Genomic DNA, 27,556 nt, shown 5'->3' with positions numbered 1-27,556 from the left:
CACACTCACTTTTTATGGTGTCTCTGCCCACATGTATATGTCGCTGCCCATGTGTATAATGCCCACATGTATATGCCGCTGCCCGTGTGTATAATGCCCACATGTATATGCCGCTGCCCGTGTGTATAAGCCCACATGCATATGCCATTGCCCGTGTGTATAATGCCCACATGCATATGTCGCTGCCCGTGTGTATAATGCCCACATGTATATGTCAGTGTGTATAATGCCCACATGTATATGCTGCTGCCAGTGTGTATAAGCCCACATGTATATGCAGCTGTCAGTGTGTATAATGCCCACATGTATATGCAGCTGTCAGTGTGTATAATGCCCACATGTATATGCCGCTGCCCTGTGTATAATGCCCACATGCATATGCCATTGCCCGTGTGTATAATGCCCACATGCATATGTCGCTGCCCGTGTGTATAATGCCCACATGTATATGTCAGTGTGTATAATGCCCACATGTATATGCTGCTGCCAGTGTGTATAAGCCCACATGTATATGCAGCTGTCAGTGTGTATAATGCCCACATGTATATGCAGCTGTCAGTGTGTATAATGCCCACATGTATATGCCGCTGCCCTGTGTATAATGCCCACACGTATATGCCGCTGCCCTGTGTATAATGCCCACATGTATATGCCGGTGCCCTGTGTATAATGCCCACATGTATATGCCGCTGCCAGTGTGTATAATGCCCACATGTATATGCCGCTGCCAGTGTGTATAATGCCCACATGTATATGCCGCTGCCAGTGTGTATAATGCCCACATGTATATGCCGCTGCCCTTGTGTATTATGCCCACATGTATATGCCAGTGCCCTGTGTATAATGCCCACATGTATATGCCAGTGCCCTGTGTATAATGCCCACATGTATATGCCGCTGCCAGTGTGTATAATGCCCACATGTATATGCCGCTGCCCTTGTGTATTATGCCCACATGTATATGCCAGTGCCCTGTGTATAATGCCCACATGTATATGCCAGTGCCCTGTGTATAATGCCCACATGTATATGCCGCTGCCCTGTGTATAATGCCCACGCGTATATGCCGATAATTGATAATTTTTATATGGCCCCCGAAGGGTTTTCAAATTTTCCAAATGGCCCTCGGTAGAAAAAAGGTTCCCCACCCCTGCTCTACAGGCTGATAAATCACCAGCCTTGGATGAGCTATATGGGATTGTGTACAGCTTAGAGAACCCCTTTTCCTGAGGTGGTGTCTATTGTCCTGGATGATTTTAATAGGGCTAATATGAAGGTTTTCCCAAATTATTATTAGCACATCACCTTTGCAACCAGGGGTGGCAGACTCTAGATCATTGTCACTCCCCATTTAAAGACCGTTATAAATCAATTCTTTGACCGGCTTTTGGTAAGGCAGATCACTGCTCTATATTTTCTACTCCTCACTACTTAGACAGAAATTAAAGCAGGGAAAACCAGTTTCTAGAATGGTATATAGATGGAGTAGGAATGCAGAGGAGGTCTTGCAGGACTGTTTCTTAACAACGGATTGGCAAATGTTTGAGGATGCAGCTGATGGCAACATACAGACTCTGTCATCGGCTATATTTGCAAGTGCATTGAGGACATAGTACCCAAAATTAACATCTGCACATACACAAACCCTAGATGAGTAGGGAAATACATGCTAAACTTAAAGCACGCTCTACTGCCTTCAATTCAGGGGACTCTGAGGCCTATAAAGCAGCCAGATATCACCTCCAGAAGAGTATTAAAGAGTCAAAGAGGGAATAGAAGGCCAAAATGGAATCCAATTTTAGATCTGACCCCAGACGGATGTGGAATGGACTACGCTGTATTACGGACCATAAAAGACAAGAGCCCTGCTCAACTGTCTGCATCTTTTTCTGAGGAGCTTAACAAATGTTATGCTTGGTTTGATATGGCTAACACAGTGCCTGCCACTCGTCCACTGATTGACAGGAGAGTTGTTACACTTATGCTTGGTACACACCAGGAGGACAAGGGTCCGATCCCATCAATCTAGATCCAATTCCGACCGATTGTGTGGTGATTGGGCCCTTTTCTGTCCTGGTGTGGACTGATACCAATCCGATGCGCAGTCACGCGAGTCTGACGCTCGTTATTCAGATCCTACCTGCAGCAGGTAGGATCTGGAAACGACCATACTCCCGGGTGTGGGTCGCCATCGGATCGGACTCTCACAGTGCACATCGTGAGCGGGTCGTCCTGGTGTGTACCCCGCATAACATTGACAGCAGAGGATGTGAGAGCCTTTCAAAGGGGTCAATCCATGAAAAGCTGCAGGGCCACATAACATCCCAGGCAGGGCTCTCGGAGTGTATGCTAAGCAATTGACATTGGTGTTTACTAACATCTTCAATCTCTCCCTGAATCAGGCTGTGGGTGGTTCCAACTCCTTTAAAACATCAAATATTGTGCCCATACCCAAGAAATCAACGGTCTCCTGTTTAACCGATTACCACCCAGTAGCACTTCTCTGATCATGAAATGTTTTGAACGGTTAGTGAAGATCTCCATCTGCTCCCTTCTTCCTGACACCCTAGATCCACTACAGTTTGCGTATAGACAGGTCTACAGACGATGCCATAGCATTGGCGACTCATACTGCCCTCACTCATTTGTAAATGATATATTAGAGAATGCCTTTCTGCATTTAATACTGTTCCAAAATGGTTTATAAGCTTGGTGATCTACGGCTAGATACGCCATCTGTAGCTGGATTTTCAACTTTTTTTGAAACGGAGGTGGTGAGAATAGGCAGTCATAAATCATCCTCTCTGACTCTCAACACAGGTGCTCCGCAGGGCTGTGTGCTCAGCCCTCTCCTGTATGTCCTGCTCACTCATGACACAGCTCTAATGTCATCCATAAGTTTGCTGATGACACTTTGATCTTGGATCTCATTACAAAGAACTATGAAAGGTCAAGGTACTAACAGGATGGTGCCAAGAGAACAACCTCTCTCTTAATGTCAGCAAAACAAGAGAGATGATTGTTGACTATAGGAAATATTAAGGAGATGGTCATAGACCGATTTTTATCTGAGATACCAAGGTTTAAAGGGTGAGCAACTTTAGGTTCCTCTGTGTTCACATGATCACTAAGGATCTCTCTTGGACTTTTTATGTTGATACTGTGGTAAAGAAAGCTTGTCAGCTGCTCTATTTTCTGAGAAGATTAAGGAAGTTTGGTATGGGCTCCAAAATTCTGACCAACTTTTATAGATGTACCATAGAGAGCTTGCTGACTGTCTGTGTTACGGTGTGGTATAGGAACTGCTCTGCCCAAAGTCGCAAATCACTAGTAGTGAGTAGCTGAACGAACCAGTGGCTCCCTTCCAGTTAGGATATCTATTACCAGCGGTGCCTGCGGAAAGTTTGTAGTATTATTAAAGACCATAGTCACCCAGTTCGTAGCCTTTTCTCCCTGTTACCACTGGGGAAGAGGTACAGGAGCATGGCTGTTGAATTCTATCCCATAGCACTGTATTTTCGTTATGATCTTTGACATAACAAGACCTGTCATCAGCAGTATATTTGTATTTTATTTAGATCTGTATTCTTAAATGTATAGCTTAATGTTGCAGTTTTATATTTAGTATTTAATTTTCTTTTTGCGGAGTTGACCGACTTATTTCATCAAACACATTTCATTGTATGTTTACTTAGTTTAAAACTGCATATGATAAATAAACTAAACCTGAACTTGTAATACATACTGAAACAACCCCCCACACCCCATCGCAGCCAGGGCTGCCACTAGAAAATTTTGCCCAGGACTGATTTCCAGCTCCCCACTGCTGAGCAATGGGGGCTGCTGGGAGCACTCGTGTGTTCGGGCACCTCAACACACGAGCGCACTCCCTGCCACTGCCGGGCAGTCCCCCCCTGGAGCGGCCCCTGCTGCAGAACACTACCTGTAGAAGGTAGTAAAAAACACCAATCACGCACTCTCTTCCCAGAGAGGTGGTAACGGCTGGCTCATTAAATGCGTTCAAGGCAAAGTTGGACAAACATTTACTGGAGAAAAACATCCATGGGTACAAATAAGAAATATAATTTGTCTGTAAAATACCAGAACCTACCAAATCAGCAATGGATATCTATACCAGGTTGAACTAGATGGACGCAAGTCTTTTTTCAGCCTTACCTACTATGTAACTATGTAACTGAGCATGAGAGCAGCGCTAGGAGAGAAAATTAACACAAATGTTTGGTACAATGTATAAACTTTTACTGTATAAAATCAAATATAAAATCAATCACATACATATAAACAATAAATTACTGACAATGCTCACTGGGTTCTTCACATCACAGGAATAGGATCTCAATGTGGACAGGGCCCATTTCGGTGTGGTAAATGGGCCCTGTCCACATTGAGATCCTATTCCTGTGATGTGAAGAACCCACTGAGCATTGTCAGTAATTTATTGTTTATATGTATGTGATTGATTTTATATAGTAAAAGTTTATACATTGTACCAAACATTTGTGTTAATTTTCTCTCCTAGCGCTGCTCTCATGCCCAGTGCGTGATTGGTGTTTTTTGTGGTCTTTTCGGTGGGGACTGACTATCCCCCCTATTGAGCAGCAGCTTATTCTAAGAAACTCAGCTCCTGCCAAGCGCCTGAAACTTCCTTGGAAACTTTCTTCCTGTAGAAGGTAGTGGCTGCAGTGTGAGTGGTGGGTTTTCCTGGGGCAAGGACAAACCTGCCCTGGTAGGTTTGTCCAGCCCCAGGAAAACCCACCTCTCAAGGAGTTATTATAGGTGTAGGCACAAGGGGAGGTTAGGCACTAGCATGGAGTGGAAAGCCACTTACACACAATGAGATATTGGCTACTGGACAATTTTGTCTAAAGCCTCGTACACACACAGGGCAACTCCTGCCTCCCTGCTGATAGACTGGCTCAGCGCATGGTGCGGCACTAGCGAAGCACCATGCAATGCTCTGTGCTGAGCGGGGCGGTCTTTCCTTGTGGGGGACAGCAACACGTGGGACCGCGCATCGGTATAACTGCAATGTATACACGAAGCGATTCGTGCTCCATTTCTAAGTAATCTAGTCAGATCGCTTAGAAATGGGGGCTGAAATCACTGCATGTATATAACACTTCAGTGATTTTGACTAGATCAGGGGTGTCAAACTCAAATTCATCGGGGGCCGCATCAGCAGTTTGGTCACCCTCAAAGGGCCGGTTGTATCTGTAGGACTATGTGTCCACTCTTTATTATCATAAATTATTGTCAATGCATTCAATTATTACTGTTTTTTGTAATAATGTAAGTAATAACTAGCTCTGAAAGCAGAAACATAGTCAGAATAATGACAAGTAGATATTCAAGCAGGTGACCTGGGCCTCTGGGTTTGCAGGACTCTCGCTAGAGTTCTGGACTGGTGGTGACAGTGGGACAGATAATGATAATGACCCTGGACTCAGGCAGCCGCACTGCAGATTTGTGGGCTCAGGCTGCGGCTGTATGTTGCTGGCCTGGCTCTCTGCCTGCCCGGCCACGGACTCTGGACTGGACAATCCAGTCTGAACAACAAGAGACAACACAACTGTGCCCACCCCACTGCCGAACTTACAGTAAATATACTGAACCAACTGATGCCACTGCTGCGCAGCGCGGCTCCACAGGCAGGAGGCAGCTCACCGCCGGGCCGGCGTCCAAGTCCGACAGGCAGCCGCAGCAGCATGCATGTCACGGTGTCACTGGCACTGCTGTCAGGCGGGCGTGTGTCACACATGGCAGCGCCATAGCCGCTGCCCGCAGGAGGAGCCGGGGAGGAGTCGGGCACGTCACACAGTGACACTAACAAGTCTGTGTCCACTGTCCTGCCTCCCTCCTCCTCCCAGCGAGCGCCGCGGCAGAGTGACTGTGTCACCCGGCTTCCTCACGTTGTTAGGTATGTCTCTCAGTCTCGAGTCGTCATGTGAGTGTCACTGAATGTGATGTGACACTCACACTGTGATGGCTTCCCGCAGAAATGTAATCGGTGCCAGGCGGAGCGTGGGCGGCGGCGGCTGCGCGGGCCACATGACGAGGTCTGGCGGGCCGGATTTGGCCCGCGGGCCTTGCGTTTGACACCCATGGACTAGATGCTCAAGCAATTTTGGATAGATGCGCTGGAGATTTCATTATCATTAGTTACATTTTGCCTAATTATAGTAATACTGGCTTAGTGGTGCCGTGCATCGTTCACTTAAGCAGGGTAAACACTGGGAGATTTTGGTGTAAGCACTAGCCGATGCCAGCAATCACCCAGTGTGTACTCCCTTCATGGTGTGTAGACACTGTGCGATACTGCGGCCCCGATGTCGATTCAGTATGGAGGGACAAACGGTGCAGGGGCAGCACAGTCTATTTCTACTTTTGATTCCGACGTCTTGCATCGTATGTGGCCAAACACGGTGCGATTTTGACTATATAGTAATTTGATATCCAATATCACAAGGTGGGTACACACCTTTAGTGTCAGAGTGGGGGTAGTGGGAGGGCTACAAGTGAGGGTCTACTCCCAAGCCCTAAAAACGTGTTGAAAACGTTACACATGCTATTTACCACAATAGATTGTACATTTTTGGACATGGTGGTGATTACATTAATTACGCCATACTACTAATATAGAGGATTACTTCCAGCCCTCTAAATGATTCTGTGACCTTACAATAAAAAGATATAGATGCAACAATCCAACAGTCAGTGTGACATGTATACACATCTCATGTCTCGACATACAGCAGAGAGGGCGGGTTGCTGCCGGCCACATGCAGGGAGAGGCCGCCCAGTGAGTCCGTGCGGCGCATGCAGATCTCACCCTACTGACACTGACAGGCGGAGGCCGCCGGGTGACTGCTCAGCACTTGTCATTGTTATGGGGCAGTAGCCCTGCAGCAGCAACAGGGGGAGGAGTCAGGGCGGAACTCCCCTCACAGCCACACACAGCCAGGAGCAGCAGCAGCGGGTCATCCCAGGCCACCACCTCCCGCAGCTGCAAAGCCCATCACACCATACGTGCTGCCGCTGCTACTCACTGACACCCTCATGCACAGCGGCCAGCACCATATATTATATATACACACACAGCTACACAGGGGAAGAGCCTGCCCCAGGGCGCTCACCTTTCTCCCAGGGTGAGAGCACCATTCCCGGAGTGACAGCCGCACTCCCCAGCCGGCGCCTCCGGATGTCAGCTCGAGACAGGCGATCTCGGTGTCGCATATGGGGTGCCGCCTGCAGCTGTCACACGCCGTCTCCTCCCCGGCGGCCGGTCCCCGGGGTGTCTCTGTGCCCCCTGCGGCGCTTCCTGTGTGTCTCTCTCTTCCCCCTGCGCTGCAGCAGCAGTACAGCTGCTGTCTCTCCCGCCTTCTGTCTGCGCCGCCTCTGGTCCCTCCCCTGCATTTTCATCATCAAGCTTTATCGACACACACAGAGCGAACACTACGGCTTCGTATGGTAGTGTTATACAGTGCGGCGGCAAGAGCATCATATCCTTCCAGTTCCAGCTGCGCCCGCGCCGTCGCCGCATACACTCTATGGCTGAGGCTGTGTGGCATGAGGGACAGCGCTCATGTACATGGCAGCGTTTGCGGCTGACAGTGGAGTCACCCCAAAACGTGCGGCTGCTGCTTCTGGGACACCTGTGCACCCGGTGTGGGGGCTGCATGCATACCTCCCAACATGACCCATGCCAGGAGGGACAAATTACTCTGCTTCTGGACTTTTTCTCTTAATGCATAATTGCCATCACCTGTGTTGAACAGGTTTACTAATAAGAAAGATGTTTCTCCACTGGTGATGGCAATCACTAATTAAGAGGGAAGTGCAGGAGCAGAGCATTGTGTCCCTCCTGGAGAGGGTCATGTTGTGAGGTATGTGCATGGCTATAAATGGCACTCTTTTAGGTGCCCATATTCCAAACCTCCCAACATGACACTCACCAGGCGGGACGGACTGCTATATTCTTGGACTTTCACCTGTGGTGAAACACCTTTCTTATCGAATAACCTGTTCAAAACAGGTGATTGCAAACATACATTAAGAAGATGGACGTCCAGACACAGAGCATTGTGTCCCTCCTGGAGAGGGTCATGTTGGGAGGTATGATATACATCAGTGGAGTATCGAAGCAATTCCCTTCTCCAAATGTCGGGGGGACCCATTATGTTGGAAATCCCTATTAAAAAATGTTAGATGGGCAAACACTAAACATGCTGGATTTTTCTAGGGTTGTCTACCTGACTCTCTCCTCCTGGGAGAAAATGCTGTTTCTGGACTTCCCTGATAATGCATGATTGCCATCACCTGTGGTGAGCTACTGTAGTTAATTGATAACAAAGGTGTTTCAAAACAGGTGATGGCAATCATACATTTCCAGGGAAGTCCAGGAACAGCATTTTCTCCCTGAAGGAGAGGGTCAGGTAGGCAACCCTGAGATTTTGTGTTGGTTCACCACCATTGATGTCTGCCAGTCATATCATTTACTTAGAAAAAAGGTAGGTACAATGTTCTGCACAGGTATAGTCACAATGGACACTATCTAAGTTACAAAGCCACCTTCATGGCCAGTGTAATGCTGGCCACACATCAGACCAACTTTCCTCCAACCATCCAACTAGTTCAGGCATTCCCAACCACGGTCCTCAAGGAACACCAATAGTGGAGGTTTTCTAAATATCCAGGTGACTTAATTAGTATCTTAGGGATTCTGATTAAACCATCTGTGCTGAAGCCTGAATATCACTAAAACCTGGATATCACTAAAACCTGCACTGTTGGTGTGCCTTGAGAACCATGGTTGGGAATGCCTGAACTAGTTGCTTGGATGGAATAAAAATATGGTACTGGATGGGAGCAAATGTAATATTTACTTCAGAAATTTGCTCCCAAAATGTGGAAAAGGACAAAAACTGTCGCTCAAGCTTTGTACACACAGGGGCGATAGGGGCTAAAATCGCTGGAAATATGGGCGATTGGAGTGCGCACCAGCGATAAATCGCCGGGTGCGCGCTCCCGTTTTTAGCCCCCTTATGGTCGCAGGAGCTTGCTCCTGCGACCAGCTGATTACCTCTGCTGCTCCCCCAGCAGAGGTTCCCTTTCATCAGCGACCATCTCTGATGAAAAGGAGAAACTGAGCAATATATTGCTCAGCCATATATTGCTAGCAATATATGGCTGAGCAATATATCTCCCCCGTGTGTACGGGGCTTCAGACACGATACTGTAGTTGAACCTATTTGATTTAAACAATTTGACTGAATGTTTTTGTCCATTTTCCACACTTGCCTACCTGACCCTCTCCATGAGGGAGAAAATGCTCTGTTCCTGGACTTCCCTGGTAATGGAGGATTGCCCTCACCTTTCCTATCAATTACCTGGTTTCCCACAGGTGATGGCAATCCTACATTACCAGGGAAGTCCAGGAACAGAGCATTTTCTCCCTCATGGAGAGTGTCAGGTATGCAAGTATGCCATTTTCCTGGGTTTGTGAGCTAATTTCTGATCATTCCTTTGCTCCCATCCAGTACCATATTTTTATTCCATCCAAGCAACTTGTTGGATGGTTCGAGGAAAGTTGGTCTGATGTGTCGTCAGCATAAGGTCTTACTACACCCTAGGCCAGGGGTAGGCAACTACAGTCCTCGAGAGCTATCAACAGTTCACGTTTTCCAGCTCACCTTACAGGTGCACTTATTACTGACTGACACATTAAAAGATCCACAGGTGGAGCTAAATACTTTACTTGGGATTCTGTGAGGAGACATGGAAAATGTTAACTGTTGGTAGCCCTTGAGGACTGAAGTGGGCTACCCCTGCCCTAGGCTATATATTTTAATTTACCCCCCCCCAACCCTGAACTGCCACCAATACCCACTTTCCAAACCCACAAGTGAAAATGTGGAGGTGGTGCCTATAGGTGCCCATACACGCTTCGATTTCAGGATGCGTTTTTAACTTTTAAAGTACAAAACGCATCGGCTTAAATCGCACTGTGTACCTGCGGGGATGCAATGCGCATCCCCGCGGGTACAATATTATAAAGCACATACCGTATCTGCAGGCAGTACTTTTTGTGCTTCATTGCATCTCATCAGTTTTGGAGTACATGTGAGGCGATGCAATGTCCATTACTGACTATTAACTTAAAAAAAAAGAGGCTGAAATCGCATCGCACCCGCACAGTACAGTACATCGCATTGCATCCCCTTCCAGTGCCCAAATCACATGGCACCTGTAAAGGGAATCTCCATAAATGCGACGAGCCCGGCTCTACAGGAGTGTGAAGTGTAATGGAAACTAGAGAGTGATCCGACAATATAATCAGAGCTATGGAGGAATCCGTGACTAAAGGGAAAAAAGAATGTGAGATCAGAAGGAAGTCTATGCGGGAGAAGGATCCGTGGACAGCGGATTAACAAGTATAGTCTTTCTCTATTGGGTGTATGGCTCGTCATACATCAACTACTCGTAGGGTTTTAATGATAAAGTTTAGGCCAATTTTTGGAAGGGTAGGGGGGTTGCAGGGGCAAACACAGGATTTTCAGAAGGGGGTTTCCAGAGGGGCGGAGCAAAGCACAGAGATGGACACTTAGGTGACCCAGTATATGCCGGATCAGTTAAAGTATTATAGATAGACCAAATGTATATAAATAATAATAAATATATATATATATATATATATATATACACATAACAGCAGTGTAGACCCCTGGGCATAGCAATGTATTGGGGCCCCTACCTATCCTCCAGCGGTAGGGGTGGGGGAAGCTTTGATATCCCGCGGGTGGTATTATATCAACCGCTCCCGCTCAGCATGTAGGGCTCAGTAATTTCCACTAATTACCCCTTTACTGCACAGATGGTGGGCGATGAGATGGGAGAAGGGGGCATTGGGCTGAATGAAGGGGTCCCAATACATAACTTCCAGGGTGGTACAGGATGTTTAATAAGCAGAGGAGGGGTGTATAGTGGAGTGGGCTTATTATCCATAATTTTCTGGTGGGAGGACAGCTTGCTTGACTGCAGATATCTCCAGTTCCCGGAACTAGATTTCTTAGCTTTTAATGGAATTAAAAACTAGAGAATCTCACCTACCAAATGTTATTGAGGACTAGGGGATCAGATTTCAGGAGGCAGAGCAATCCGCCAATGAGTATATAAAACTACATACCAGGTGTGTGGAGCTGGAGCAATAACCAGCTGCTTGAAGGCTGATATCTCTGGTTCTGGGCATAGTAGAGACCAGCTTCTAGTGTCCCTCAAAGGGGGAGAGTCCCAACTTTTGGAATATACCATCAGAAAAACTCCAAGTCAGACAGAAACTGAAGGTACTTATGTATTATCTGGGCTCCCATGTTAAATGCACCCCATATTTCATACCCCTACTATCCAACTACGCATGGAGTTGAATTTATATAGTGTGGCGAGCGCAGCGAGCCACCGTGCCCGAAGCGTGGCGCGGTCTCATAAGAAAAACGGGAGCCCAGATATTACCAAACTGAGTACCAAACTGAAATATCTGACTGGGAAAGCAATTAACAGGCTTGGATGGGGACCACTGCTTTGAAGTCAGATATCTCCGGTTCCCTAGGGCTGATTTTTAAAATTCTTGTACCCATGGAAAGAGGGGACCCACAGCTTTTAGATTAGGGTCCTCAGATTCATGGGGAGGTTTCTGGGTACTCAGAAACCCCCCCTGCGTGCGCTACTGGGTTGGCTCTGATGTTAGACCTATCTAGGATTTGGGATGAGACCATGTTAAAGTCCTCTCCAATTATGAGATTATCTTCCATAAATGGGGAAAGTAGCAAAATGATTAAGCAAAGAAGGGTTTGGAGTAAGGGGGTGCATATATGTTCGCCATTGTGTATGTTTTGCCCAGACACTTCACCACTGCAACAGCATATCTACCATCCGCGTCCACCTTCGTCTGCATGTTTTCCAGTGCGAGAGACCGACGAGCCAGAGTGACCACACCACGTGCCCTGGAAGAAAAAGAAGAGTGAGCTATGACATGCCATCCCAACATTTGTAATTTGGGGATTTCGGAAGAAATCAGATGGGTCTCTTGCAAAAATGCAATGTTAACGTCACTCTTATTTAAATAAATCAGCAGCTTCCGTCGCTTTATTGGTGTGTTAATGCCACCCACGTTCCATGTGCCTATTTTAAGATCAGATGTCATGGGGTGTACCAGTGAAAAGAATAATCACGCCATAGTGATGAGATCAGTATAGGTTGGGTACCAGCACCTGTCCCACAGCCCCTAGGAGGCACTCTGTATTTAGATAGAGCCGCAAGAGGAGAAACCCTTTGGTGAAAGATAATCCCGGATGCCTGATCCAGGGAAGGTATGGAAAGGGAGGGTGGGGGAGCAGGATAGAAGGGAATAGAAAGAAAGACTAACATATAAGAGAACCCAGAGGTGGTGACACCTATGGGGTGACTTACTGTAGTGACTGATAACATCGCTAAAATAACCAATAGAACAATAAAATAAGGTAAAACCGGCAGCATTGCTCAGCTCCGTCTGCCAATGCCCCGCATTGGGAGTAATAATCCTAATACCTAACTACTTCGAACCTCGGTCCCTAGGTAAATGAAAGGAAAGGAGGGAGGGGGGACAGAAAATGGAGGGGGGGGGGGTGTTTCAAGGAGGGGCATCCGAGATGTCGTCATGCTCAGATCTGGACAGTTCCTTTAGTTAATCCTCATCGTCAGAAGGGGTTGTAAAGTCTTTGAAGGAGGTCTCATATATTCTCAATTTTGCAGACTAGAGTAGGCCAAATTTCCTGCCCTCGGAGGCCAAGGTGGAGCATATCGTAGAAAAAGCCTTTCTGGCTTTTGACAGCTCTGCAGAGAAGTCTTGAAAGATGAAGAGCTTGTGACCTTCCCACGTAAGGTTTTTAGTTTTCTGCGAAGCAGGCCAAATCTCAGCTTTGTGAAGATAACTGAGGCACTTGAACAGGGTAACACAGGGACGTGGTCTGTTAGGTGTCGGAGGTGCGCCCACCCTGTGGACCCTCTCTATGACCATGTCCTGACAAAGGGCTTCAATTCCTAAAAGCGAGGGGAGGGTGTTGCGGAAAAAATGGGCCAGAGCAGGGCCCTTGACAGATTCGGGTAGCCCAACCAATCTTATATTACTTTTCTTGGCCTGTTTTCCAATTCTTCAACCCTGTTCCATAGTTGATAGTTCTCTTTTGAGAGTTTCAGTATATCATGCTGAGCATTAGCAATATCATGAGCTGCAGCTTCTATCTTATTTTCTGTAGTGGTCACTCTCTGTGATAGCTGTTTTAGCTGGGATGTAATGTCATCTACTGCTCTGCTTAGGAGGGGGGCCAATGTAGCATTAATGGCCTCTACTACCTCCTTATAAGTAACAGCGGTGTCCAGTCTCTGTCTTGTATATCCTTGATGTCCATTCTGCTGCTGATTTTTTTATGTGCGGGGAGGGGGGATTCACCTGTCTCATGGGGCACCCTGTTATCTGTTGCCCATCTCCTCTCTTGCCGCAGCTACTGTGGCAGCTAGGCGGCTGAAGGGGCCAGAATATGGTCCATCTCCAGGCTCCCTGAGTCGGCAGGGAGAGGATGCTGTGGGGACCAGAGAGGCTCCAGGAGCCGTGTAATTGCGGCGGGAGCGGAGCTCAGAGACGGAGCTCCACGTCCATCCAATCCGGAAGAGTAAGTCAAGTTGCCATTAATTAACAGTTAGAAAACACCAGGGCTGTTTCTAGACAATTTGTCAAATGCCATAATGCCCATTACACATTATACCACACGCCATAATGCCAGTTACATATTTCTCCACATGCCACAATGCCGTTACACATTATTCCGCATGCTTTAATGCCTATTACATATTTATGGCACGCACCGTAATGCCCATTACACCTAAGGCCACACACAATAATGCCCATTACACATTGTGCCAAACACCGTAATGCCCATTACATACTATGACACATAAATGCTGCTTGCCTACATACTTAATGCCAGGGGTTACATGCTCAATGCCAAGGAGGAGTGAAACGCTCATTGCCATGAGGGGGTGTGTGTGTGTGTGTGTGTGTGAAATGCTCATGCGGTGAGTGACGCCAGGCAGTATTGAAAGCCATACTGAAAGACCATACCAGAGAAAATACCTTTTGGAATAATAAGGATATATCTTTTTGATTATACATTTTCTCTCTTTTATCTATAAAAGATTATAGATAGTTTAAAGGATATAATATTATTTGGAAATATTTAAAGAACCAGTGTAAGCCGGGCATGCATGGGGCCATCCTGGGATACAGTCGTTTTCTGAGAGTGTCATGGTAAACACAGGCATGCCCAGGCATTTGAATGGAAGTCATGTCATGTCAGCTCTGGCGCCAATTCAACTGCTATCACAGCCGCCAAGTCCTAGCCTACGCCGGATTTTTGGCCCCTCGCCTCCACTCCAACCCAAGTTCAAAATATGCCACACAGAAGTGGTTGGCAGCAGTGGGCACCATAGTCCTCGGGGTCTTGGCTGCATCAATGGTAATTCTGCCTCTGTCACAGCATGGAAACTGCTTAATGATGGTCAGATTGATCAGACTTGTTTGAAAATTAAACAAACAATCCTGGAAGTATTCATACTGTAAACAATTGCTGCCAATGTCCATACGCTAAAGGAAATTGTTCAGAACAGTTGTTTGATTGGCTGATCTAAATGATTCACATTCAGAGAATGGCCAGCATTAGCTGTAAACTACAATTTTGTTCTAAGTCACATAAAATTAACTATTTCAGGTACGTTGTCTGTGTCTAATGCTGCATTAAAAATGTGAAGCAGTTCCTTATAGAAATGTATAATGATATTAGATATTGCAATAATTGGAGTATATTCTATTGACCAGCAAATTCTCAGTTTCCTCTGCTTGCTCTCAATAGATGGAGAAAAAGCTTCAAAATTGGAGCTGTTTAGACTGCACCTAATAATGAGTATTATTCCGATGCTAGTTGCCATGGAAATGTTAATATTAGTGGTGTCAGGGCTGTGCTGTAGATGGCAGAGGCAGCAATGATTAGTAATATACAATGCAAAATGCTTAGATTTTACATTTCTCTTTATTTATTCCAAATAACTCAATATTTTAGATGTAATTTCATTATTTTAACTATTAGAGGTAATGTTCCCCATGTCAATAATATGGAAAGAAAGGTGCAAGATAAACATGATCATCCACTGAAATTTGCTGGAGTTAATTTCTGGGCACAAACAACCAACTATATATTATATATTGTATGTTCATGTGCATGTATACACACATACATATATGTGTGTGTGTGGTAAAAGTGCAAAAAAGAACCACAACCTTCTATGCATTAAGGTGCCCAGCCCCATACACACTGTGATAATTGCATATGTTTTGACTACATCGCATGCAATTTGCGTGCGACGCGATCCAAAGCTAGTTCAAAAAGTAGCGGGAGCGCACATCGCACATGGCAATCACACCATGTATGGGCACCTTAATGTCTGTGAACAAAGGGAGAAAATACTATATAACAATAATGATAAATAAGTAAATAGCACTCAAAAATAAAGTGGCAGCAAAAGTTCTCAGGATGCCCAGTTTTCCACAGGGCGGTGTTTAATGTTCAATAAGTGATAGAAATCTTGCGCCTTCAGTGCTTAAATAAATAGTGTGACAGTCTTTTAACAGTGCCAATCCTTATTGTGAATGATTCATGTGCGTACCAGATGTTGATTTTAAAGCAGCACATTGTCTTTCCTGCATAAGATCCTCCTTGCCAAATATATCTCCTGGGCTGGACAGGTGGCCATCTTATTTTAAGGTACAAGAAATAGCAGAATCTTCTCAAAAAGATCCATAAATGTAAATCTTGTGCCAAATGTAATAGGGTGTGAGAATCAGAAAGTGAGAGAATTGGGGGGCACTTCCTCATTTTTTTTAAAGTGACAATCATTTACATGGCCAAATCAACCTGGTTTTGCAGTGAAGTAATTTGGATATTGGCTATTTCCTACTTTACAATATTTGCATGCCATAATGAAATACCATACCTCCCAACTTCTGCAGCAGGGGCATAGGGACACTCGGGTGCGCCCGAAAAGGGAGCGTGACCTATGCAAATGAGGGTGTGGCATATGACATGAGCCTCCATTTGGTCATGCCCCGTTTTCGCCCTCTGTGTCACTGAATAGACACTGTCTATTCACTACAGGCTGGGGGGACTCCGAACTGACCCTACCCTAAACCCCCCCGGCCACGGGCGGGACGCGGGAACGTCTCAAAAAACAGGACGGTCCTGCGTAAAACGGGACAGTTGGGAGGTATCTTGTGGTTGATACATACAGACACTTATGTACACACAGATGCTCATATATGCTCATATGGGTTGGACCAGGGTTCGCACAAATTATACACAGGACGACTCTGGTTTAACCCTTCTAATAAACCGGGTGAAATTGCTGGGTTGCTCGACCTGGGTTATAAGCTGTGGTGCTTTCACACCGCATCTCAACCTGGGTTCATACATCAACAACCTAGCAATACCCCAGGTCCGAGATGCAATGTGAAAGGGGTAGTACACACCTACATGTACACATATACATATACACTATGGGGTGATTGTGGTTGGTTTGCAAGAGAAAACTCATTCTTTAATGTACAAAGTCATGTGCACTGCAGGTGGGGCAGATGTAACTAGTGCAGAGAGAGTTACATTTGGCTGTAGTATGTTCAAACTGAAATCTAAATTGCAGTGTAAGAATAAAGCAGCCAATATTTACTCTGCACAGAAACAAAATAACTCACCCAAATGCAGTTCTCTCTGCACATGTTACATCAGTTCCACAAAGCAGTGCACATGGTTTTGTCCATTAGAATCACCCCTTATAATCTTACCGTTGCTGTATAAGACCTGTATACTGAAGCTACGGGAGACACTGCTTTGGAAGGTGAGTGTTAAGTGGGTAATTTAGATCTGATCAATGAGCAGCTGCCCAACCAGAGCTTAATCCCACCCTGTGCAAGCCAGCAAGGGGGGGGGGGGGGGGGGGGGTTTTCGCAGGATGGCCTCGCGCATGTGTACTGCGAGCCATACACCTGTGTAGTCTTTCGATTATCGCCCAGCCTGCAAATTTACAGCCGTGCAATCAGTTCTAAATAACCCCCTATGTTAAAATATTAGCACTTATGTCATTATCTATCTACATAAATAATATAATCCATCACATGCTTAAGTGATTACAGAGTTATTGCTAATAATATGTTTTCCAGACATGATTGTGTTGTGTTTCTTAGCACTCAGGAATATTGTTGAAGTAAACTTCATCCGCCTTTGGAAATTATTCTATGTTGACATAGTGGCATCTAGTGGTGGGTTTAAAGAATACTTATGTACAATATACATAGAAATACATTTTACAATACATTTTCTCCGATATTTTCGTTATTACCATACGAAATACCAAATGTATCGAAAACATTGCAAAAACTCATATGGTATATGTTTAGAGCGATTAAGATTGCCTCTCTCTGGAAACTTCAAAAGATTCCTTCTAGGAATGCAATAATAGCATTGTTATGGGACATATATCACATGGAACATATTGCTAGTATTGTAGAAGAGAAAGCCGACATTTTCGAGAGGATATGGTCACCATGGCTATGTTATCATAAGATGTCTCTCCCCCTTCTCAAATGCATTATGATATGGCCTTAGGATAAATAGAATAAAAAGAAGAGAAGGAGGTTTGGAGAACTTGGAAGTAATGTAGACAGGGTGGCCTCTTCTTTAGAACCCGCCATTTTTAGGATCTACCAAGTAAACATCTCTTTTTGTATCCTCAAATGATTAAAAGGTAAATATATGCATATTAAAATTTTTTTTATAGATGTAAGAGCAATGATACCCAGTACCGTTCCATTCTCTCTATATCTTTTTCTATGGATATATATATATATATATATATATATATATATATATATATATATATATATATATATATATATATATATATATATATATATATATATATATATATATATATATATAGAGAGAGAGAGAAGAAATTTAGAGTGCGCTAAATACAACTCAACAACTTTAAAAATTATACATTTATTTTTTAGTCTTTACAAAGACTTCACATTTAAAAGGTACAGCTGGTCTGTTATTGGTACAGATGGTGTTGTAGGCCCAACGCGTTTCGTCAATAAATTGACTTCATCAGGGGCTTAGCGAACAATAAGTCAGCAAGACGTAAAATCACTGTAAATAATACAAATAGTAAAGTTCATTTATATGAACATAAAAACAAGGAACAAATCATGGATGACAGTTATGATACGGAGTGGAGGACAGCGGAGAAGAAGGAATTATTGGTATGCCTTAATGTGCTCCTAGGGTGATAGGTAGCAGGCAGGAGAATCTCAATAACGTTTTATGACATCAAATGATATACATAGAAAAAGCTAGAAAATAGTCCCAAGGGGTACAGAATCACCCATAGTGTGTAGTCACCTAATATTGATAAAATTAATACCTTTTGTAGATTTAGCGGATCACATACAGGGGTTTATTCTAGTTCATTCTTTCTGACAAAATCCTTCTTAGATGGACAAAACCATGTGCACTTCAGGGGGGCAGATGTTACATGTGCAGAGAGAATTAGATTTGGGTGAGTTTTTTTGTTTCTGTGCAGGGAAAATACTGACTGCATGATTTTACACTGCAATATAGATCTCACTTTGAAGAAAAACCCCACCCAAATCTAATTCTCTCTGCACAAGTTACATCTGCCCCACCCGCAGTGCACATGGTTTTGTCCATCTAAGAAGGATTTTGTCAGAAAGAATGAACTAGAATAACCCCCATACAGTGTCCAGCAAATAGGGGAGTGAAACTCAATGCGAAACCTGAGTAGGTGGTGGGCGTTACTATAGGAAGGAATGTAAATATTAATAAAATGCCCTGTATGCATCTTCACCAGCACTTCAAGCTGAATGGTCTCCAGTGAAGATATAAAGACTTACATATATGCCACAGGAAAGCTGCTAATACATCTGTGGGGTCTAGGACCCAAAAAGGTCGTTCACGCAGTGGTCAGGAGTATTTGAGTGGTGTGCCTTAATAGGAAATGGACATATCTATAGGATGAAATATGGATATTCAAATGGTCATCTTTGACTATTCCCTTCACCTACACCTTTAACCGATAGGTGACAAACATTTAACCTATCGGTTAAAGGTGTAGGTGAAGGGAATAGTCAAAGATGACCATTTGAATATCCATATTTCATCCTATAGATATGTCCATTTCCTATTAAGGCACACCACTCAAATACTCCTGACCACTGCGTGAACGACCTTTTTGGGTCCTAGACCCCACAGATGTATTAGCAGCTTTCCTGTGGCATATATGTAAGTCTTTATATCTTCACTGGAGACCATTCAGCTTGAAGTGCTGGTGAAGATGCATACAGGGCATTTTATTAATATTTACATTCCTTCCTATAGTAACGCCCACCACCTACTCAGGTTTCGCATTGAGTTTCACTCCCCTATTTGCTGGACACTGTATGTGATCCGCTAAATCTACAAAAGGTATTAATTTTATCAATATTAGGTGACTACACACTATGGGTGATTCTGTACCCCTTGGGACTATTTTCTAGCTTTTTCTATGTTAATCTTTTGATGTCATAAAACGTTATTGAGATTCTCCTGCCTGCTACCTATCACCCTAGGAGCACATTAAGGCATACCAATAATTCCTTCTTCTCCGCTGTCCTCCACTCCGTATCATAACTGTCATCCATGATTTGTTCCTTGTTTTTATGTTCATATAAATTAACTTTACTATTTGTATTATTTACAGTGATTTTACGTCTTGCTGACTTATTGTTCGCTAAGACCCTGATGAAGTCAATTTATTGACGAAACGCGTTGGGCCTACAACACCATCTGTACCAATAACAGACCAGCTGTACCTTTTAAATGTGAAGTCTTTGTAAAGACTAAAAAATAAATGTATAATTTTTAAAGTTGTTGAGTTGTATTTAGCGCACTCTAAATTTCTTCTTTATCTCTATTTGCCTATCCGGGCTCGGCTAACAGGGGTCCATTAGAGTTGCTGCTTTTATTACCTTCTTGGGCGCGGTTGGGGTACCTTTTTCTGTGATATATATATATAGCAAATGGATATGGCGGCACTTGCAGGACTTAGAGGGGAAAGGGGAAGGGATGGTGACCGGTGCACAAGTAGTAGAGAATATATTTAGATATTTAAGGATAAGTGTAAAGATCCACGATAACAAGTAAATTTGAGGAGATAGTTAGTCTCCCTGATTTTTAAACATTTTTTCAAGTGGAGGTGCACCCTGGAGAGTAAATGGGTTACTGAAGGAAGAAGAGGAAAGACTCTCTCTTTGTTGGGGCACTCTTGGATTGTTAAGATTTATATGGTAATATCACATAGGTAGATGGTGAGTGAACCACACAAACCGCTTGCCACTATACTGCCCAAAAAGGGTATCTGACTGTAAGTACTAGATAACGATGTGTTCAGGAAAACAGAGCTGGAGCGCCCTGGAACGGGGCTCCCTCTAAGTCCTGTTTGTGAAAATGTTACTTATATTAAAATATAGCTTTTAATGATTACTTATAAAATATGCTAGACAAACATGTAGACAAGACAAGGACATGTATACATATAGACAAACATATATGCAACAGTGTATATAGCTCCGTGTATGTAGCAAAATAGAACCTGGGGATAGTGGGATCAGGGAGAGAGAGTGTGTAACGAGTGTGGAGTCCCTTCAAAGAGGTGGCTCACACTCAGCTGCGTCCCAACACCCACTCCGTTCCTCAGGTCTGGTGTGACTAGACCTGTATAAGAGAATTGTGCATGTAGAGGTTGTGATACATTCAACACGAGTTGCTAGTCTTGCAACAAAGTTTATACACAGTTAGTCCTAAATAGGAGGAGAATGTAACCAATATATATACATGCGCCAAAACTTCTCTTTTACATTAATGGTCCTATCGCTGTCACGGAAGACATATATATCCACAGTACAACCACAGTACAAATGATCTGGTACCAGTATTTATCACAATAAACAATTTTTGCTCCAGTGTTACCACTGTGCGTATCTCCGTGTGTATAGCCAAATAGAATCTGGAGACGGTTGGAGCAGGGAAAAAGGTGTATCGAGTATTGGATCCCCTTAACACGGCTGTTCCCACTCACACTCTATCCCAGCAGCTACTCCGTCCCTTAGGTCTAATATGACTAGAGACCAGTTTCCAAGGGATGGTGTGTGTAACGGTTTTGACACATTCTGCACATGTTGCTATAGTTTTGCAACAAAATTGCTGATACAGTTAATCCTAGATAGGAGGGAATGTGCCCATCATATATACACAAAAATTACTCCTTTGCATTAATGGTCCTGTTGCTGCCACGGAGGGCCAATACATACACACTTTTAGTGTTCTGGTATCAGTGTTTAACACATTCAACAGTTGTCGCTGAGGTATAAAATCCTCCTTTGCATATCGTGGTCCTGTTGCTGCCACGGCCAGGGCCGGATTATAATGGAGGCACAAGGGGTCAGTGCCCCTGGGCCCCCCACTAGCTAGGGGCCCCCTGTGGTTGGCATGTATTTTTTTTTTTTTAGCTAAAGGTTTTGTGCATGGGAGTGGGGTAGTTCTGCAGCTTCACCTATCTGCCAATGTGACAATGATTAATGGTGCTGAGCATCGGGAGCCAAGGCACACTGATTGCACAAGTGTGCAGTGCATTACTGGGAGTTGACTAAGTCCCATGACACTTTAAACCAGAGGGCAGAGGCTGAGAGGTTTGTGCTGAGCTCTAATTGGTGGAGCTCATTACATTACCATGGAGAACAGCAGCAGCAGATTAGTCATGGGAGGTTTTTTAATCAAAGGCAGCACTAGGACTGTGAGGTCTCCTACAGAGTAAGGTGCAGAGGGACAAACACAGGCTTTTCATATGGTATGTATTTATGTGTATGTGTGTGTGTGTGTGTGTGTGTTATATATATATATATATATGTGTGTGTGCAGTTACCCATTGACCAAGTTTTTACTGCCTTTACTCTGTGTTTTGACAGTGTAATATTCTCCCATGCAGTGTGCGGCCAGTAATGACAAGTGCAAGGGGGCCCCCCTGGCTAAAGTACCCCGGGCCCCCGAATGCTTAATCTGGCACTGGCCACGGCGGGCATAAAAATCTACTGAAAATTCTATATCCAATATTCAGTCCAGCAGAGCAGTCAGTATATATAGCAGAAATATGCACACTTTAGGGGGTGTCAGTACATGGTATCCACTACTGTCTATCTTGATTACTGTGTGCTTGTTAACCCCTTACTCCACCATAGGGACCCAGGGTCAGTAGGGGAGGTAGCGTGATGTGCCACTCTCTTGTGGTGTCACCTGTCAGTGTACCGGGATTAAAGTGAACCAAGGTAAGGAATAATAGAGAAAGGTCTGATGGCCCCTTGGGGTTGTAGTGAGGTACTCCCAAACCAACTTTATATACCTGAACAAAAAAGGTTGTGGGGCCTGGTCTCAACGGAGAAGGTCTCCCTTTCCGTCAAGCAAGTCCCTCGTCCAATGGTCAAGCTGCCACCTAGGTGGGCTTTTATGGGTATTGTGGGGGAATACCTCCCCCTGGGGTTCTCAGAGAAAGTACAGATGGCTCAGCGGGCCCTTGGTGCCCGGCGGCTGCTGCCCAGCTTTATATACCTCTCCGTCAGGGTGGAATTAATACATAATTTTCTGAAGAGGTCTCCCTTCTTCAAAAAGTGCTTTCTACACCGCTGACTGGCTGCCACCCGTATTGTCAGGGTGGGCCCTTAGGGTATGGCGGGTGAGTGGGCCTGTATGCACGTGGAGGGGATTCCTAGCTTAGGAGCCAGAAAAGGGGGGTACTGCTGCCCTGTGATATCCCTAATTCCCCCTGTATGGCGAAAACTCCCGGGCAGGGTGTTTTTTTTAAGGATTGAATCTGGGTGAGTGGCCCCCGAAGCGAAGAGAAGGCCCAGAACAGGGCTTAGGAGTAGTGTCGGTTCGTATGCTGCTGTCCTCCACATGTAACTGTGTACAGAGGTGGGGGGTGAGCGATACTGAATAGGAGATCCCGACAGAAAAAAGTAAGTTCAGAAAGGAAAATTCTTAGAAATAGTGGTCCCGGTGTCGACAGATGCTGCCGGAGTCGACAGAGTGTGATTCCTGGAGTCAGGCAAAAACTCACATTAGTACAAATGCTTATGGATCCCAGTTGTAGGTGGCGGGTAGGGGGTACACTGAAATTGACTGCGTGGTCAGGTTAAGGGCATATATAGTCGATGTTTAGTGTGTCGGCATCTGCTACAAGCGAGACCTAGCACCTGCCGATGGATGGAGAGTACCTCTTAGTGCGCTGCTGCGCTAGTCATCTCGTGTGCCGTCTACTGTGTACCCGCCGCTGGTTCCCTGTTACCTGGGCGTCTCTGCGGTCAGAGCACCGCTGTTGCCCGCTGTGGGTGCCGGCCATCTTATCCCGTCTGCTATGTGTGTGGGTAAGTGCGTCTTACCCGGAAAAGCTGGGACGCTGCTGGCTGCTACTGCTGCTGCTGTATGGAGGTGCGCTGTAAGGGCGTCACTCCACTAACACCAACGATCATTTCACCTGGGGTCAGGCTTCTTCAGGGTCAGTGTGTGGCTATGTTGGGCGTGTATCCGCCTTTTAAATGGTCTGCATGCTGTCTATTAGCGTTAATTGAAACAAATTAAGTACTGGTGTTTGGGTATCTGGGCGTTCATTCTCAGACATGGAAAAATGGAGGGGGGGGGGAGGAAAAGAAGAAATGGGGTTCTGTTGTGGGGAGGGAGCGGTTGCATGTTTATAGAATAGGTCTAACCAAATTCTGGTGAACGGTGTGACCGCATTGTATCCTCCTTGACATACTGTGGCGGACCTCTGTGTTGTCCATTAACATGTCGACACTGCAATGTCTCAAAAGGGGGGGGGGAGAAAAAAGGGCTGTCTAGGGGAACGCACTAAGGAATTGAATCAATTAAAACATAACCTTTATTGATTTTATTTTAATATTCCCTATATCAACAATTAAAGGGGAATTACATAAACAGTGAAAATTTTTTAAGGGGTTAAAATGACGTACAATACATACATGAATACATATAGTGTGTTGGAAAGGTAGAAATAATGTGTTTAAAAATTTACACAGATGACTGTCCCTGAAAATGTCTGTTTCATAAGCCCTGAGATGAAAAAATGGGGTTGCTTAATTATAGTGTCTCCACTAATGACTTTTGGTGCAACCTCGTGTCACTGTATCACAGTTTTATATATTTATTGACTGTTTACACATAGGGCACAATAATCAGACTCTAGGCAGTAATTAGCACTAGGTTTCTAAAGTTGAGACCTGAGTCAGATTGTCTTGGCAGATTTGAAAATATTTATGGGCGCCCTCTTGTGGTCATGTTGGATAATACAACAATACACTTTAGGGATCCTCTAGTGGTCTCGATGTTTTGACTCACTAGTATCTTATATGATACACAAAATGCTTCCTAAATCTGCTAGGGTATAGTCTAATGCTACCCCTGTGGAGTTAATTATCACTGTTCTAGCAAACCAAAATCATCTACATTACATATAGGCTATCAGACATATCAGGGACAGACAATGTGCCGACGCAGCGTTTCACTGTTTTAACAGCTTTTTCAAGGCCAACCAGAAGACCCTGCTCTATCTCTACTTAACAGTATCCACCGGCCAATCAGTACAAGGTATCAGGGTCACATGTCTGTATCCGCCTATCGCGGGTCTCACAGCCTTGTTATGTTTCATAGCTTTCTCCTGTGTAGGTGACGCGATCACGTCACGTGACCGGCGTCCCGCGTCACGTGACCGGCTTCCCGCGTCACGTGACCGGCTTCCCGCGTCACGTGACCGGCGTCCGCGTCATCGCGTCAGCGCTTGCTGCTGACGTTAGGCAGTAGCGTTTCCTGGTCTTGCGCCCATGTGACCTGATCCATTGGTCACATGGGTTGTGACGATCAGCACCATGTGATATGGATATCCAATAGTTGGGCTTCGTTTCGTTATACCCGGAAGTGGCTGTTATGTTTCCATTATATACATCACCCTGGAATCTGTATTGAGTAATACTAAGATTATATTTTTATATAGTAGACTAAGTTTTGGAAATCCTCTGATGTTCTATAGTCTCATCCAATCTCTATCATATAGTGGCTATTGATATTATGTCACTCCAAGCATAGGAATCATATGTCTGAAATTCTCAGTCATTAATAGTATCTGTAGGTATACATATTCATGTTCCCACCCCGGATTGCCTATACTTTATATATACTTTTATTATTTCATAATATTTTGATATTTTAATGATATCTTAAAAGATTAAATCATGGATTGATCCTTAATTATATAAGGCTGTGAGGGGTTTTTATCTTCTATTCTATGTATAACTTATATTATACACAGGTATCTGCCAGAAATGACAGAGTGTGCATTTTATCTTTTCCTAGTGTTCTATATGGGAATAAAGTGTGTGATAAATATACTGTGCTACAAGTGGCCATGAATTAATCCATGGATTTTAAGTGTGATCTCTACCATTGGTGAGAAATAATAATGAATAATAAATATTGATGAGAGTTGTGTTTTGTGTATCATTGTATAATAATTAATCAAACAATGAAAAAAAAAGGTGACATAAATAAATAAATAAATCGTGTCTAAACCTTTCCCGACAATCACATCTGTCCCGCGGCACAGGTATACCAAGATTTAGTGTCGCAGGATCTTGACAAACTCCTAAAAAGGAAGATTAAACACAAGGACAACATAAGCAAACAAGAGAGACAAGCCCTATCCCAAATTTCTAAATGGGACGACGTAATTGTTAAACCGTCGGATAAGGGCGGCAATATCGTTCTTTGGCCCAGAACAATGTACCTAGAGGAATTGAACAAACATCTGAACGATGCCAATTGTTATAGAAAGCTTATTTTTAATCCAAGCCAGCAACTGACCGTACAGTATAACCGGATGGTACAAACAGCTCATAATAACAACATTATAAGCAAGAATGATCTCAATTTTCTCCTAACCCCAAATCCTAAGACCCCAACCTTGTATCTACTCCCGAAGGTACACAAAAACGACAAAAGACCACCCGGTAGGCCCATCCTATCGGGTATGGGTAGCCTGACGGAGAAGGCCAGTATATATGTCGACCAACATTTGAGAAGCCATGTAATATCTCTGCCGTCATATGTCAGAGATACTACTGATGTTTTAACCAAGCTCCATGGCCTCTCTGTCAATCCAGGGGTCTGGCTGGTGTCATGTGACGTTGAGAGCCTGTATACCAGCATCAGGCATGATAGAGGTATACAGGCTACTCAGTATTTCCTTAATATGGGAGTACATTCAGAATTTAATGAATTTCTGATTAACCTGCTTGAATTTATCCTCATGAAAAATTTCTTTGTGTGCCAAGAATCCCACTACCTCCAGGTTAGGGGTACAGCTATGGGGACGGCCTGTGCCCCCACATACGCTAACCTCTACCTGGGGTGGTGGGAGAAGGAAATGGTTTTCCACGAGTCAATGGACCAATACACTCAAAACATCTTAATGTATTTTAGGTACATTGACGATGTTCTCTTTTTATGGGAGGGCAGTCAAGTGGAGCTTAAGGAATTCATATCCCGCTTGAACTGCAATGAGCTCAACCTCAAGTTAACATCGGAAATGAGTCAAAAGGAGATAAGTTTCCTGGATCTCAAGATCATGATCGATGATGAGGGAACAATCTCCACAGACATTTTTAGAAAGAAGACTGCAACAAACAGTATACTGCATTCGGGAAGTTCTCATTTACCATCCACCATCAAAGCCATCCCCAAAGGGGAACTAATGAGAACTAAAAGAAATGTTTCCAACCCCGAAACTTTCCAAATGAGAGAAAAAGAGCTCCAGTCGCGCTTCAGACGAAGAGGATACAGCAACAGGCTGATAAAACACGCGGCGGAACAAGTGGAAACCATTCCTAGAGATGATCTACTTAAACCTAAAATCAAGAATGATAAAGCAGAACCTATACGCTTTATAGGCACATTTAATACACACTGGAGGGATATTAATAATATCCTCCAGAAACACTGGGAAGTGCTTAGGACCGACCAAGACCTCAATGAGTTATTACCATCAAGAGTACAAACTAGCTGGAGAAGGTCGAAAAATATAAAAGATCATCTGGTCCGAAGCCACTTGCACAAAATCTGTGAACCCAGGTTTAACAGAAAAGGCTCTAAAAATTGTGGCCACTGTAAAGCGTGTAGGTACATGGTTCCCAAACAAGAATTCCATGATAGACACAACAGGACATGGAAAATTGAGAGTTTAATCACCTGTACAACGGTGGGCACAGTCTACCACATGGAATGCC

General features: G+C 44.4%; 1 protein-coding gene across 1 annotated transcript in view; it reads right to left on the bottom strand.

Annotated features, from left to right (window-relative positions):
- REV1 (REV1 DNA directed polymerase) overlaps positions 1 to 7,423 on the bottom strand; it is a 78,381-nt gene extending 70,958 nt beyond the window's left edge. The window contains exon 1 of the mRNA XM_083168510.1: positions 7,155 to 7,423. The gene's annotated coding sequence lies outside the window, so the exon portion shown is untranslated. The remainder of the gene's footprint in view (positions 1 to 7,154) is intronic.
- Between the last annotated feature and the right edge of the window lie 20,133 nt (positions 7,424 to 27,556).

Source organism: Crinia signifera, chromosome 2, assembly GCF_055691185.1.
Source record: "Crinia signifera chromosome 2, ASM5569118v1, whole genome shotgun sequence".
Taxonomy (NCBI): Eukaryota; Metazoa; Chordata; class Amphibia; order Anura; family Myobatrachidae; genus Crinia; species Crinia signifera.
The sequence above is the reverse complement of the archived record's forward strand: the minus strand, read 5'-3'. Positions and strand labels throughout refer to the sequence as shown.